The sequence below is a fragment of the Oryctolagus cuniculus genome, chromosome 20 (assembly GCF_051225735.1).
Source record: "Oryctolagus cuniculus isolate XC-2025 breed Fujian yellow rabbit chromosome 20, ASM5122573v1, whole genome shotgun sequence".
Lineage (NCBI taxonomy): Eukaryota > Metazoa > Chordata > Mammalia > Lagomorpha > Leporidae > Oryctolagus > Oryctolagus cuniculus.
Window position 1 is genome coordinate 7,955,011 of NC_142886.1, and position 13,788 is coordinate 7,968,798.

Below are 13,788 nucleotides of genomic sequence, written 5' to 3' on the forward strand. Positions count from 1 at the left end.
GGTGTACTCGATTCCACATATCATTTTTATCTTTCTGGAATTTAGCCATTGATGTGTGAAATTTTCCATTATGCATTTAATTTTTGTTATTGTTGTTGTTTTTTTCTTTTTTAAATTGTTATTTTTTAAAAATTTTTTTCCATTATGCATTTCTAAACACTGGCAACTTTCTTATAATATACTGTAAGTAGAATGATCTCTTCATGATTTAAGACACTATTTACAAATAATTTTAAACCTGATTGAAATGGATTCTTTTTCACCAAACTCCCTTATATCTTCTAGTGATTTTCTTGTTACTCCTACTAAGTTATTTACTTTTACTTACAGCATTAGCAATCTATTTTATATTGTGAGCTCCTTTCTGCTTTTATGATTGAAGTTATTGATATATGTGGGTTTTTTATTTATTTTTTTATTTTTATTTTTTTGACAGGCAGAGTGGACAGTGAGAGAGAGAGACAGAGAGAACGGTCTTCCTTTGCCATTGGTTCACCCTCCAATGGCCACAGCGGCCAGCGCGCTGCAGCTGGCGCACCGTGCTGATCCGAAGGCAGGAGCCAGGTGCTTCTCCTTCTCTTCCATGGGGTACAGGGCCGAAGCACTTGGGCCATCCTCCACTGCACTCCCTGGCCACAGCAGAGAGCTGGCCTAGAAGAGGGGCAACCGGGACAGAATCTGGCACCCCGACCAGGAATAGAACCTGGTGTGTAGGTGCCGCAAGGCGGAGGATTAGCCTATTGAGACACAGCACCGGGTTTTTTGTTTAAATTTATTTTATTTATTTGAAAGAGTTACAGAGAGAGCAAGACAGAGAGAGAGAAAGAGAGAGAGAGAGAGAAATAGATATAATAGATATGTCTTTCATCCACTTGTTCAGTCACCAAATGGCTGCAGCGGCTGGAGCTGAGTCGATCCAAAGCCAGGAGCCAGGAGCTTCTTCTGGTTCTCATAAAAGGTGCTGGAACCCAAGGATTTGGGCCATCCTCCACTGCCTTCCCCAGGCACATTAAGATACATTGGGAGTAGAGCAGCCAGGACATGAACTGGTACCATTATAGGAATCCAGCACTGCAGGCCAGGCCTTAACCTGTTTTGCCACAGCACCGCCCCCTGCTATGTGTGTCTGTAGTATCCTCATTTAAGTCAATCTTTGTTCTGTGACATTCTTGCTTGATTTTTTTTTTTTACTGTGAGGTCATCAGATCGCTCAATATTTTGTAAGTTTTGCTGGCAACATTAATGTACAGTCTTTCTGAACTCTTAGGGTAAGTTTAATCTTATATACTTTAAAGTCATACAGTTTCAAACTTTCTTAATTTTGCAACTATAAAGTTATTATTCACTGAAATTTCCCAAAATGTCGCTCTAGATATATGTTCTCAGAATTTTTCTAGTAGGTGGAATGCGTTTTATATTCATTGAATTCTACTTCTGTTTATGTAATTATAATTATTTTTCACCAAATTCCTTTATTTTTGCATTTTATAAAATTTAGCAAATGTAAGCTAACCTCAGATTTTATAAATTTTCTGAAGTGCATATACCTTTAGATATTTGCATAATCCTTTACAATTATAATCTAAAGTTGCTAGATTAAAGAGATTAGAAATATTTTAATATTCTTTTTAAATGTAATGGAATATTTTACACCAAATTCTCATATATGCATGCTAATCTCAATCATATAAAATACTTGTAACATGAAAATCCTTTTTGTTTTTGGATTTCGAAAGATATTTTCCCCATATGAAAAAATACTACATGAACTCTATTTTCATTCAATACTTGAAGGATGTTTCTCAGAGTCATGTAAATTGTATGCACCCCAACAATGTATCCTTAACCTTCAATTTGCTCCTTTGTTAAAAAATATCATCTTTTTCTTTTACTGTGCTTTTAAGATTTATCTTTTATTTCTGCGTTTATGTAGTTTAATTATTATCTGCCTTAGCATGGTGATTTTTTTTGCATCCTGTTATTGGGATGCAATGACCTACTTCATTCTTTGAATCTATAATTTCATCAAAACTTTGTAATAATTCCTGATAAGTCTTATTTCTGTGGTATCTTTTGTTACATATCCTTTCTCATCTCTGATTTTATTGATTTGGTATTCTCCCTCTTTTTTTTGGTTAATTGCTCCAATGGTGGATCTATTTTGCTTATATTTCAAAAAGCAGCTCTTCTTTTCATAGATTTTTTGTGTTGTTTTTCTGGTTTCATTTTTTATTTCTCCTGTAATTTTAATAATTTCTTTTCTCTTATTAATTTTACGTTTTATTTGTTGTTGTTTTTCTAGGTCATTGAGATGCACTGATAGCTCATTTATTTGGTACCTTTCCAATTTCTTCATGTAGGCACTGATTGCTATAAACTTCACTCTTAACGTTGCTTTTGCTGCATCCCATAAACTTTGATATGCTGTATTGATTCCTTTTATGACCCACTGTTAATTCAAAAGTATGTTGTTCAGTCTCCATGTGTTTCCATATGATGTAGAGATTCCTGATTTGTTGAATTCCAGCTTTTGTCATCTGAGTTGATGCATGATATTGTTTCAGTTTTTTGAATTTGCTGAGACTTGCTTCATGGTCTAGCATATGGTCTATGCATTTAGAGTACCAGATACAGCAAACTAATATGACATCTGGAATTAATTTATTGTTTGGGAACAGTCTCTGGTCTTCCTTTACTGTATGATTTCATGGGTTATCATTGCTGAAATTTTATTTTTACTAATGAGAAGAGTGAGAGTGATAAGGTACATTGTTGGAATTTTAGTACTGTTGATTACATAAAAAAGTATTAGCTATTTATGTTTATAACTCAACAATAAGACAAATCAATGAATAAGGAAACTTATGTGAACACACTTCATAAAAGCCCACATGCAAATAAGAGTGCATGAGGTGCCAGCATTGTGGCAGAGCAGGTAAATCTTCTGCCCATGATGACAGCATCCCAAATGATGACTGATTCCTGTCCTAGCTGCTGTACTTCTGATCCAGCTCCTGGCTAATGGCATGGGAAAATAGCTAAATACAGTCTGGTTCAAAGAAAAAGCACAGTTCTTTGATATCCCTTTCTTGGTTGCATTTTACATATCATATAAAGTTGAGCACAATATGATAAAAATACTTTCTTGAGAAAAAAACGGGCAAGTCATAGGACAGAAGAAAATAACCGGTTACACTCAAAAAATGGATTATATGTTTTAATAATTTATTTTTATTAATGCAGAGAGAACAGATTTCATGTAATTCAAAGGTACAATTCTAACGATATAGTGATATTTATCTTCTTCCCTCTTCCTTTCTTTTCTAATTTTTGTGATAACATTTTTATTTACTTTATACTCATAAGCTTAATGCAACATTAAATGAAGAGTTCAACAAGTCAAAAGTGTTCCCAGGAGTATAGACAAGCACTATAAATAATAATCAAATCCAAACATGACAGTTTCTCTCATTTATAATAAACGTGTTTTGTACTCTGTATGTTAAGCCACTACACATCAGAGAAAACATGATGTTTTCACTTTTCATTTTGAGATCATAAACTCTGTTTATATTTTGTATGGTTTCCTGGTAGTTATTATGTTCATAGCTCTTCAGAATCTTCTAGCCCTTGTGTCATCATACTCATTGCCAGGAAATTTATATTTACTCTTGTGAATATTTAAAGAACTAAAAATTAAACTATCTTAGATTTTTTAAATTGTCCAAAATGTAGTTCTCTATGCCCATATTTTTCCTATAAATTTAATAATTGAAATTACTGAATAATACACAATGGTATACTTAATTTAACATCATATCCCTGAGTGCCATCAACATTTGTAGATTAAGTTCCAGAAAGTGAACCAGCAGATGGAAGACCTCTCTCTGTCTCTGTTTTCTACCTCTCTGTGTAACTCTATATTTCAAATAAATAAAATAAATCTTTAAAAAAAAGAATTGGTGTGGATTTATATTCCTGTAATTGTGTACTCTTTTGTAAATACAATTTTAGGAGTTTTTTTTTTTTTAATTTACCCAATATATATTTTTTTTTATCTTTTATTTAATGAATATAAATTTCCAAAGTACGACTCATGGGTTACAATGGCTTCCCCCCCCATACCGTCCCTCCCACCCACAACCCTCCCCTTTCCCACTCCCTCTCCCCTTCCATTCACATCAAGATTCATTTTCGATTATCTTAATATACAGAAGATCAGCTTAGTATACCTTAAGTAAGGATTTCAACAGTTTGCTCCCACACAGAAACATAAAGTGAAAAATAATAGATGATTTTTTTTTAAATGATGATGAAATCAGATCAGACCTATTGTCATGTTTAATCCCAGTGAGAGTCAAGTTGGGAATTGATAATTTCTTTCTTTTTTTTTTTTTTTTTACAGAAGATCAGTTTAGTGTACATTAAGTAAAGATTTCAATCGTTTGCACCCCCATAGAAACACAAAGTGAGATATACTGTTTGAGTACTCGTTATAGCATTAAGCCTCAGTGTACAGCACATTAAGGACAGAGATCCTACATGAGGAGTAAGTGCACAGTGACTCCTGTTGTTGACTTTACAAATTGACACTCCTGTTTATGGCATCAGTAATCTCCCTATGCACCAGTCATGAGTTTCCAAGGCTATGGAAGTCCCTTGAGTTCTCCGACTCTTATCTTGTTTAGACAAGGTCATAGTCAAAGTGGAGGTTCTCTCCTCCCTTCAGAGAAAGGCACCTCCCTCTTTGAAGACCTGTTCTTTCCACTGGGATCTCACTCACAGAGATCTTTTTGCCAGAGTGTCTTGGCTTTCCATGCCTGAAATACTCTCATGGGCTTTTCAGCCAGATCCGAGTGCCTTTAGGGCTGATTCTGAGGCCAGAGTGCTATTTAGGACATCTGCCATTCTATGAGTCTGCTGAGTATCTCACTTCCCATGTTGGATCACTCTCCCCTTTATTTATTCTATCGGTTAGTGTTAGCAGATACTAGACTTGTTTATGTGCTCCCTTTGACTCTTAGTCCTTTCAATATGATCAATTGTGAACTGAAATTGATCACTTGGAATAGTGAGATGGCATTGGCACATGCCACCTTGATGGGATTGAATTGGAATCCCCTGGTATGTTTCCAACTCTACCAATTGGGGCAAGTCAGCCCGAGCATGCCCCAAATTATACATCTCTTCCCTCTCTTATTCCCACTCTTACGTTCAACAGGGATCACATTTCAGTTAATTTTCAACACTTAAGAATAACTGTATGATAGTTACAGAATTAAACCAGTCATATTAAGTAGAACAGACAAAAAAAAAATACTATGAGGGATAATGTATTAAGTTGTCCATTAGCAGTCAGGACTATGCTGATCAAGTCACCATTTCTCATAGTGTCCATTTCACTTCAGGAGGTTTCCTTTTTGGTGTTCAGTCAGTTGTCACCGATCAGGGAGAACATATGGTATTTGTCCCTTTGGGACTGGCTTACTTCACTCAGCATGATGTGTTCCAGATTCCTCCATTTTGTTGCAAATGACTGGATTTCGTTGTTTCTTACTGCGGTATAGTATTCTAAAGAATACATATCCCATAATTTCTTTATCCAGTCTACCATTGATGGGCATTTAGTTTGTTCCAGGTCTTGGCTATTGTGAATTGTGCTGCAATAAACATTAGGGTGCAGACCGCTTTTTTGTTTGCCAAATTTACCCAATATATAATTAAAAAACTATAAATAAAAACCAATTACAAGTTTCTACTCACAGTAATCAAAAGGTAATATATCATGCCCTATATGGTAATTTTTTTTTTTGACAGGCAAAGTGGACAGTGAGAGAGAGAGAGAGAGAAAGGTCTTCCTTTGCCGTTGGCTCACCCTCCAATGGCCGCCGCTGCAGCCGGCGCACCGCGCTGATCCGATGGCAGGAGCCAGGAGCCAGGTGCTTTTCCTGGTCTCCCATGGGGTGCAGGGCCCAAGCACCTGGGCCATCCTCCACTGCACTCCCTGGCCATAGCAGAGAGCTGGCCTGGAAGAGGGGCAACTGGACAGAATCCGGTGCCCCAACCGGGACTAGAACCCGGTGTGCCGACGCCGCAAGGTGGAGGATTAGCCTATTGAGCCACGGCGCCGGCCGGTAATTTATTTTTAAAATTACACTTCAGTTAATCACAATCATCTGTTTATATCATCAATAACATTACTTCATTTCTGTTTCTGAATTCATTACTATTGCCTTAGTTTTTTTTTCATTAATAGTGTACCTCATGTCAATGTTAGAACAAGATATCTGCTGTAAACTTGGTTTACTTTATCTTTGTAATGTAATCAACTTTACATAATTTTTTCCAGTTTTATACATTGTTCATGCACAACATTGCATAGAATCATTTTGCATGAGTGTCATCATTCTCCTTTGCAGGTCAGATATTTTGTTATATTTCATGGACTCTTTTGGAACTACACATTTACATTTGATTTTGGAAATTTTTACAAAGTCATTTCTTCATATCAGTGTGAGGCTTCAAATGTATTATGTTAAGATACTTGAAATATTTTTAGGTTCTGTTAAATTTATTTTTTTCATAGTTGTTTAATATATATATATATATACACACATATATATATTTCTTTTTCACAATATTCCTGTATACTGTTTTGTCACTAATACAACACTATTCCCTACTACTTCTACAAAATTATTCCCTACTACTCAATATCAAAATACATGTCAATCATAGCCCTGAAAGCATTTGCTCATTCTAGTCCAGATTTTCTTTTTGAAGTCATCAAGTGGCTCACATTTCTCTAAGTTGTCTCACTCCTTCCATGTAGATGATTTGCAAAATTGTGTCACTCCAGCAGACTCATTCAAATGTTCAAGTTAATGTATTCTCTTTACAATTTTTTATTTTTTAGTACTCAAAATCAAAATTTGACCATAAACAATTATTGGGTCAAAGTACTTGTACGCTTGCTAAAATTAATATATTAACATCCTCTTTTCTAATTAAATTCCTGACATTTTTATTAATCTATGTAATTCTAAGTTTTGTATTCCTCTATGCCATCTCTATGTGATCATGAATCTGTTTCTACAAAATTACTGATTTGTACAGCATATAATCAAAATAACTTTTATATAGAGTGTATATCTCATTATTTTGTCTTAGAATTTACCACTGCCACCTGAATGTGCAATTAATAACCTGATTTATGAGAATGCTAACACAGGGAAACAATGGGTGCCAGGGTTTGGTTTATGATTCTGTGGTTATAAACTCAAATTAAATGCTGGAAGTTGTCTAGAAACTGTCATGAGTACAGGATTTCAGCACGTGACAGGGCCAGTACCATCATGGTCATCAGCATGGGTTACATCTTTCTGGATGTTACTTCAGCTGTAAATTATTTTTTATTATTATTATTGTTTTTGACAGGCAGAGTTAGTGAGAGAGAGAGAGAGAGAGACAGAGGGAAAGGTCTTCCTTTTTCTATTGGTTCACCCCTCAAGTGACCACTACAGCCAGCACGTTTCAGCCGGCGCGGTGCGCCAATCCAAAGTCAGGAGCCAGGTGCTTCTCCTGGTCTCCCATGCGGCTGCAGGGCCCAAGCACTTGGGCCATCCTCCACTGCCTTCCCAGGCCACGGCAGAGAGCTGGACAGGAAGAAGAGCAACCGGGACAGAATCCAGTTCCCCAACCAGGGCTAGAACCCGATGTGCCGGTGCCATAGCCAGAGAATTAGCCTAGTGAACCACGGCGCCGGCATGTAAATTATTTTCTGATTTTGGAAAATTTCCAAAATACATGTTCCTGAAATACTACAATTTTCCAGTTTATTCTAGACTCTTTTATAGAAATACCTATCCACATAGTTGTTCTTTAATTATGGCTGACACTAAATTACTCATTGTTACTTAAGGTAAAGTAAGCTTTTCCCTTGCCATATGCATCAGATTTATATTTTTTATTTTGACTTTCATTTTACTACTTTAACCTGTATATATCACTATCCACATGAAATCTAACCTTAGCACTGACAATGTATGGTCATTCTTTAGGGCATTTACATAGTAATGCTATGAATTTATTCAAAAATTTTCAGGTTGTATTAGCAACCTCCATCTTCATGTTCTATAAAATCACTTTTGGACATTACATTGTTTCACTTTGAAGTACACATGTGTTTTTGTAGTATGTTTATTTTTAGGGACTCAAAATTGGCCATTCACCTTAAATTTTCCATGCATTAAGTTGAGACACTGTTATCTTAGCTCTAAGATTATTGAATTCAATGGCATACAATTTCCTTGATTTAAGAGAATACAAATTTTCTGTAGCTTAAATGTGTATTTAGGGCTGTTTTTATCTATATCTGTTACATCTTCTTGTGGCCTTATTTCTGCTTCTACTAAATTTGCCATGGGTACACCCACTAGTCAATATACCACATATATAAAATTGTCCCATTTCTCTATTTTTCATATTTTATTTGAATTTGTTTACTATAGCCTGAGTACATAGTCAAATAATCTAATCTGTGCCAGTTCTAGTGCAGGAACCTTAAGGCTACCATGATTTGCTTTATCATTGTTAGGCTATCAACTCTCCAATTTCTGGAAGTTGTCTAAACAAATTTTATGTTCACAGTACCAGAGAACAATCTAGGGTTGTTCCATCAGTCTCATTAGCTGGGGAGTTCATTTTCAGCCTTACATACATTCATGGATCTTGAAATTAACCATTTACTTTGGAAATTTAGGTAAATATTTTTTTATCTTTAAATTTATTGAACTCAGTCTTTTTCACAAATATTATAGTCTAGGGTATTCCCAGCCCTGTGAACCTGTGGCCATGATGATTTAAATTTTTATTGAGATCACCATCACACCCAACATTCTTATAAGTTGTCCTGGAAACTTTCAGGTATACCGTGTCTCAGAGCCATCTTAGCCAAGCATAATCATTCTCTCTTCTCAAGGTAATATATACATATACATGAAAAAAAATTAACTATACATAATATATAATAATTAACTATATATATAAAAGTTTATATATATGCGTATATATATATATAACTTGCAGATTTTTATAGAACTCTAAATCATTGATTATTCAGTTTTTGATTATTCAAATATTCCATTATGTTTTTAGATATTGGCACATTTCATGACAATTATGTGGGTAAGTGGCAGGATCTTGATGTGATTTTGATCTCAGAATTATATATGTTTATCTAATTTTAGAGGTTGGTAGAGAGGGAGAAACAAACTATCAGCTACAGCTGGTGCCTTGCTCCCCATTCTTGTAATGACCAGTATAATGACTAGATTATTATGGAAATCTAAACTGTGCTTTTTAGATAATAAATTGGCTGGTGCCATGGCTCAATAGGCTAATCCTCTGCCTGGGGTGCTGGCACCCCTGGTTCTAGTCCCAGTGGGAGTGCCGGATTCTGTCCCAGTTGTTCCTCTTCCAGTCCGGCTCTCTGCTGTGGCCCAGGAAGGCAGTGGAGGATGGCCCAGGTGCTTGGGCCCTGCACCCGCATGGTGCACCAGCTGCTGCACTGGCTGTAGCGTCCATTGGAGGGTGAACCAATGACAAAGGAAGACCTTTCTCTCTGTCTATCTCTCACTGTCCACTCTGCCTATAAAAAAAAAGAAAAAACAAGATAATAAATTTTATATATATACATTTTAAAATGTTGTTCTATATAGAAATATATAAAAATAAACTATATATATATATGTAAGCATGGGCTATTATTCACAAAAATCTCTTAAATGTGCTTGTCACATTATTATTGTAACTATCAATTGAATTCTACTCACAATATCGAAAGTATAATTCATATTTTAACCAATACACTTCTTTGTATATCTTGTTTTGTCTTTGAATGTATTCTTATCACCTGTGTAATGATTAGTAGTCTAATGAAAGCCGATCCTAGACCTAAACCTATGCATATGTTGCTTGGATTTTATATTGGAAGATCATCAATATACTAAAATGTTGTTAATTTTGTTGGCCACTTATGTATATAGTTCCTCAAAAGCACTTTTGGGTCATATTCTCATTCTCCTTTTCTAGATAATATACTTTCAACAATGGTGGATTTTGTTATTGTAAATAAATCTTTGATTGTTGATCATTTTTAAAGTGCAGCTGTAGACGCAAGTATCTTTCATTTAAGGGTGTTTTTTGATAAATGGCATATTTTCCTTTCTTTTTTTAAATTTATACTGTCTTTATTCATTTATATGGTAAATGCTGCTCCCTAATATAAAAAATTTGTCTTTCAGTCACTAAACTTAGCTGAAAAATTCATGTATCTTTCTGCATTGAATATTAACATGATACAGGATGCAGAATGTAAGTTAATTTAATACACATTATTAAATAATTTCTAGTGTGTGTGGAATCTTGCATGAATGATTAACATAGTAGAGCCACAATAAATGTGGGCACACAGGTGCTCCATGTACACCACCTGGTTTAATACAAGAGGTGTTCACAGTGACTTCTGGTGAGCAGCTTGTCTTCGATGACTCCTTAAACACCCAATTCCACATCTTCCAGCTCCTGAAGAAGGGCTGTCTCTTTTTGAATTTTGTCCAACTGACTTTTTTCTAGCTGTTTTCCACTTGCTGCTTGTCCTTTCAGTTGTTCAATTGCTTTCAGTTTCTACTTTAGGTCCTTGATTTTTTTGTCTACCTCAGGGTCTCCAGAAGTTGACTGAGAGGTAATGTTTCATGGTGTGTTTTGTGGCACAGGAGTAGAGGGCAAATCTGGACTTTTGTCACTTCTTGCTTCCTACTTTGCAGCGTTCTTAGCTTCGTGCTTCCTTTGATTTTTAAGGGTTGTTTTTGATGGGTGCTTATCATTTCCTGATTGTGGTTTCATATTCTGAGGTGGCTCCTCTTCATGCAGCTTGGAATTGATGACTTGCTTGTTTCTTAAAGCAGGGGGTCTATACACAGTTGCAACTTTAGGTTCCTTCATTTGGAACTGCTTGGTAAATTACTGCTTTTGCTGGAAATATTCCATCCAAAAATGGCTGCCATGAAACCAGCCATAGGTCTCCACTTGAGGGCACATCATACTTGTGCAATACAGAGCCAGCATAGTGCCAAATCCCATACCCATTATTAATACGTAACCTGGGAGCACATGTGGCTGTTAAAATATGCTCACCATCTAGGCATGCAGCAAAATATGTAGAATCAGAAGCCACTGGTTTAGAAATAAGCTTGTAGTTTTTAACATCCCATACTTCCATTTGTCCTCTCAGATTTCCCAATCCAGCTAGTACTAATATATGTCCTTGAGGGCTGTAGTAGCCTGCATTCTGAGGACCAGTTCCAAAATCAAACACAGGATCACATTTCAAGTTGAAAAGTGTTGCTTTGGCAGGCTTAAAACCATAAACAGCACAAAATTCAGAAGAACTATACTTCCAAACTGCGTCATAAATAGGGCCACCTTTCAGTAGTTGCACTATGGCACTTTCTCCATTTGTTGCAATGTAATGCAACATCTGTTCCCCATAATAGGAAGCTCCTGTCTTATCAATGTCTCTACTAGCTATTACCAAGACCGCAGTAGCTTTTTTATTCCATAGCATTGTAACCTTATCAGCCTTAAAGAAACTTTTATTGGCTAAAGCTGCATGAGGTCCACCAAAGTTGGGGTACTGATACACTCTAACATACGAAGGTGCACCTTTGCTTCCTGGAACATAGACAGCCACCTTGTATGGCTGGGGTCCAGGTAATAACACCAAATCATTAATTTTCTGCAAATGTAATTTATTTGCAATTATGTTGAAATTGTTCTTTTCAAAGAAGTGAACTTCATTGTTAACATTTCAGTCACAGGCCGGCACTGCGGCTCATTAGGCTAATCCTCCACCTGTGGGGCCAGCACCACTGGTTCTAGTCCCGGTGGGGCAACAGATTCTGTCCCGGTTGCTCTTCTTCCAGTCCAGCTCTCTGCTGTGGCCCAGGAGTGCAGTAGAGGATGGCTCAAGTGCTTGGGCCCTGCACCTGCATGGGAGACCAGGAGAAGCACCTGGCTCTTGGCTTCAGATCAGCGTGGTGCGCTGGCTGCAGTGGCCATTGGGGGGTGAAGGAAGACCTTTCTCTTTGTCTCTCTCTCTCTCACTGTCCATTCTGCCTGTCAAAAAAAAATTTTCAGGCACAAATACTTTCATCTTCTGACCAGGATGGACACCAATTTTGCATTTTTTTCTGGATGAAAGAATTCAAACACGTCCCAGTTTTCAAGTCATAAAGCTGAAGATTGGGTGTCCCAGCTACACCATCTTTAGAATTAATGTAAGGTTGCCATGTTGCTAGAACAGTGTTTTTTAGCGAGAATTCAAGGCAAACTTTGGGAGGTTGAAGGAGTGCAGTTGTCCCTTGTTAGTGACACTGATATTGTTTACTTTTTCTCCACTGCACCAGGCAAACAAGGTCCCATCCTTACTAAAAGTGTAGACTTTGCAATTTTTCCCAAATTCCCTGTCAAAATCAGCATAGATGCCACCATTTTGTCCCTATATTTTCATTACTTACTATTGTTGATTTATTTCTCAAGTGTAATGCAAATTTAATACATGTTGGTTGACCCAATTCTGTTGTATATGCTTGTTATGCTTTTATTGCCCCTACATTATTGCTGTCACGTCCAGTAATCAGAATATGGGTTATATCCTAACATGCACATTACTCTTAATCTTTATGTTTTATTTCTATAACATATGTACATCGTGATGTAGTGTATGCTGATCCTAGTATAGAAAACTGTAGCTAATCCTGGTTATCTTTTTCATTGTGATTCCTTCAATTTGATGAAACTTCTTTATGTTTTCTTTTCAATTTCTCTTATACTATTTGTAGAGCACTCTTAATTTAGGGCTAACTTTACAAACACTAATTAAACTGAAAGTAGATCTTTGTAGAAAAATAACAGTGGAAATGGGAGAGGGAGGAGGAAGAAGGGTGAGACATGGGCAAGAGGAAGTTTAAGGTGAGAAGTATCACTGTATTTTTAAATCAGTATATATGAAATACATGGAACTTGTATAACATAAATAAACTTTTAGAAAAAGAAAGAAGCTAAAATTATCAGGATTGTGAATAGAGATCTATGCACAAGAACATTCACTTTTTACTTCTGTAGAAACAATGAAAATAAGCCAAAAGTTGACCAATGAGTGAATGAATAAAGAATTAAGGCACCAAAATATTCCTTGATTTACCTTCCTTGATTTTAAAATTTTTCTCATGGTAAAAATATTTTCTGGATTATTGTTCACCAGATCCCATTATGTCTACTCTATTATTTATCCTATATTCTAATTACAATCATCAAATTGTAATTCATATGATATAATGTACTTTGTTTTAATTATTATCTTTGTTCACTAGTGTGATCTGTTTATATCATAAATATCCTACTTGGGTGACTTTTTCTTATGATGTCAACATGATGGAAATTATTTGAATTCTCTTTGCAACTGTTTCATGCCCCAAATTCTCAGGCCATCTTGACACAATCTTTCTCAGTTCCCAGAGGATTTTTTTTAGCTTTTCTGGAATTTCATAGAACTATAAAATTTTAATTTTAATTTTTAAGGGTTTAGATACAAATATCTTTCCATCAATGCTTATCTGGTAATTTTCAAAATTTTTGTCTTATTTGCATTCATTTTCCCTTTATTTTTCATTTTAAAGAGGCTTCAATGGACTATTTTTTAAGAAATGATCTTATATGTCCTTATTT

At 35.8% G+C, this 13,788-nt stretch overlaps 1 pseudogene; it reads right to left on the reverse strand.

Moving 5' to 3' along the window:
- Positions 1 to 10,554: 10,554 nt before the first annotated feature.
- Positions 10,555 to 11,742, reverse strand: LOC149120033 (eukaryotic translation initiation factor 2A-like; annotated as a pseudogene).
- Positions 11,743 to 13,788: the final 2,046 nt, after the last annotated feature.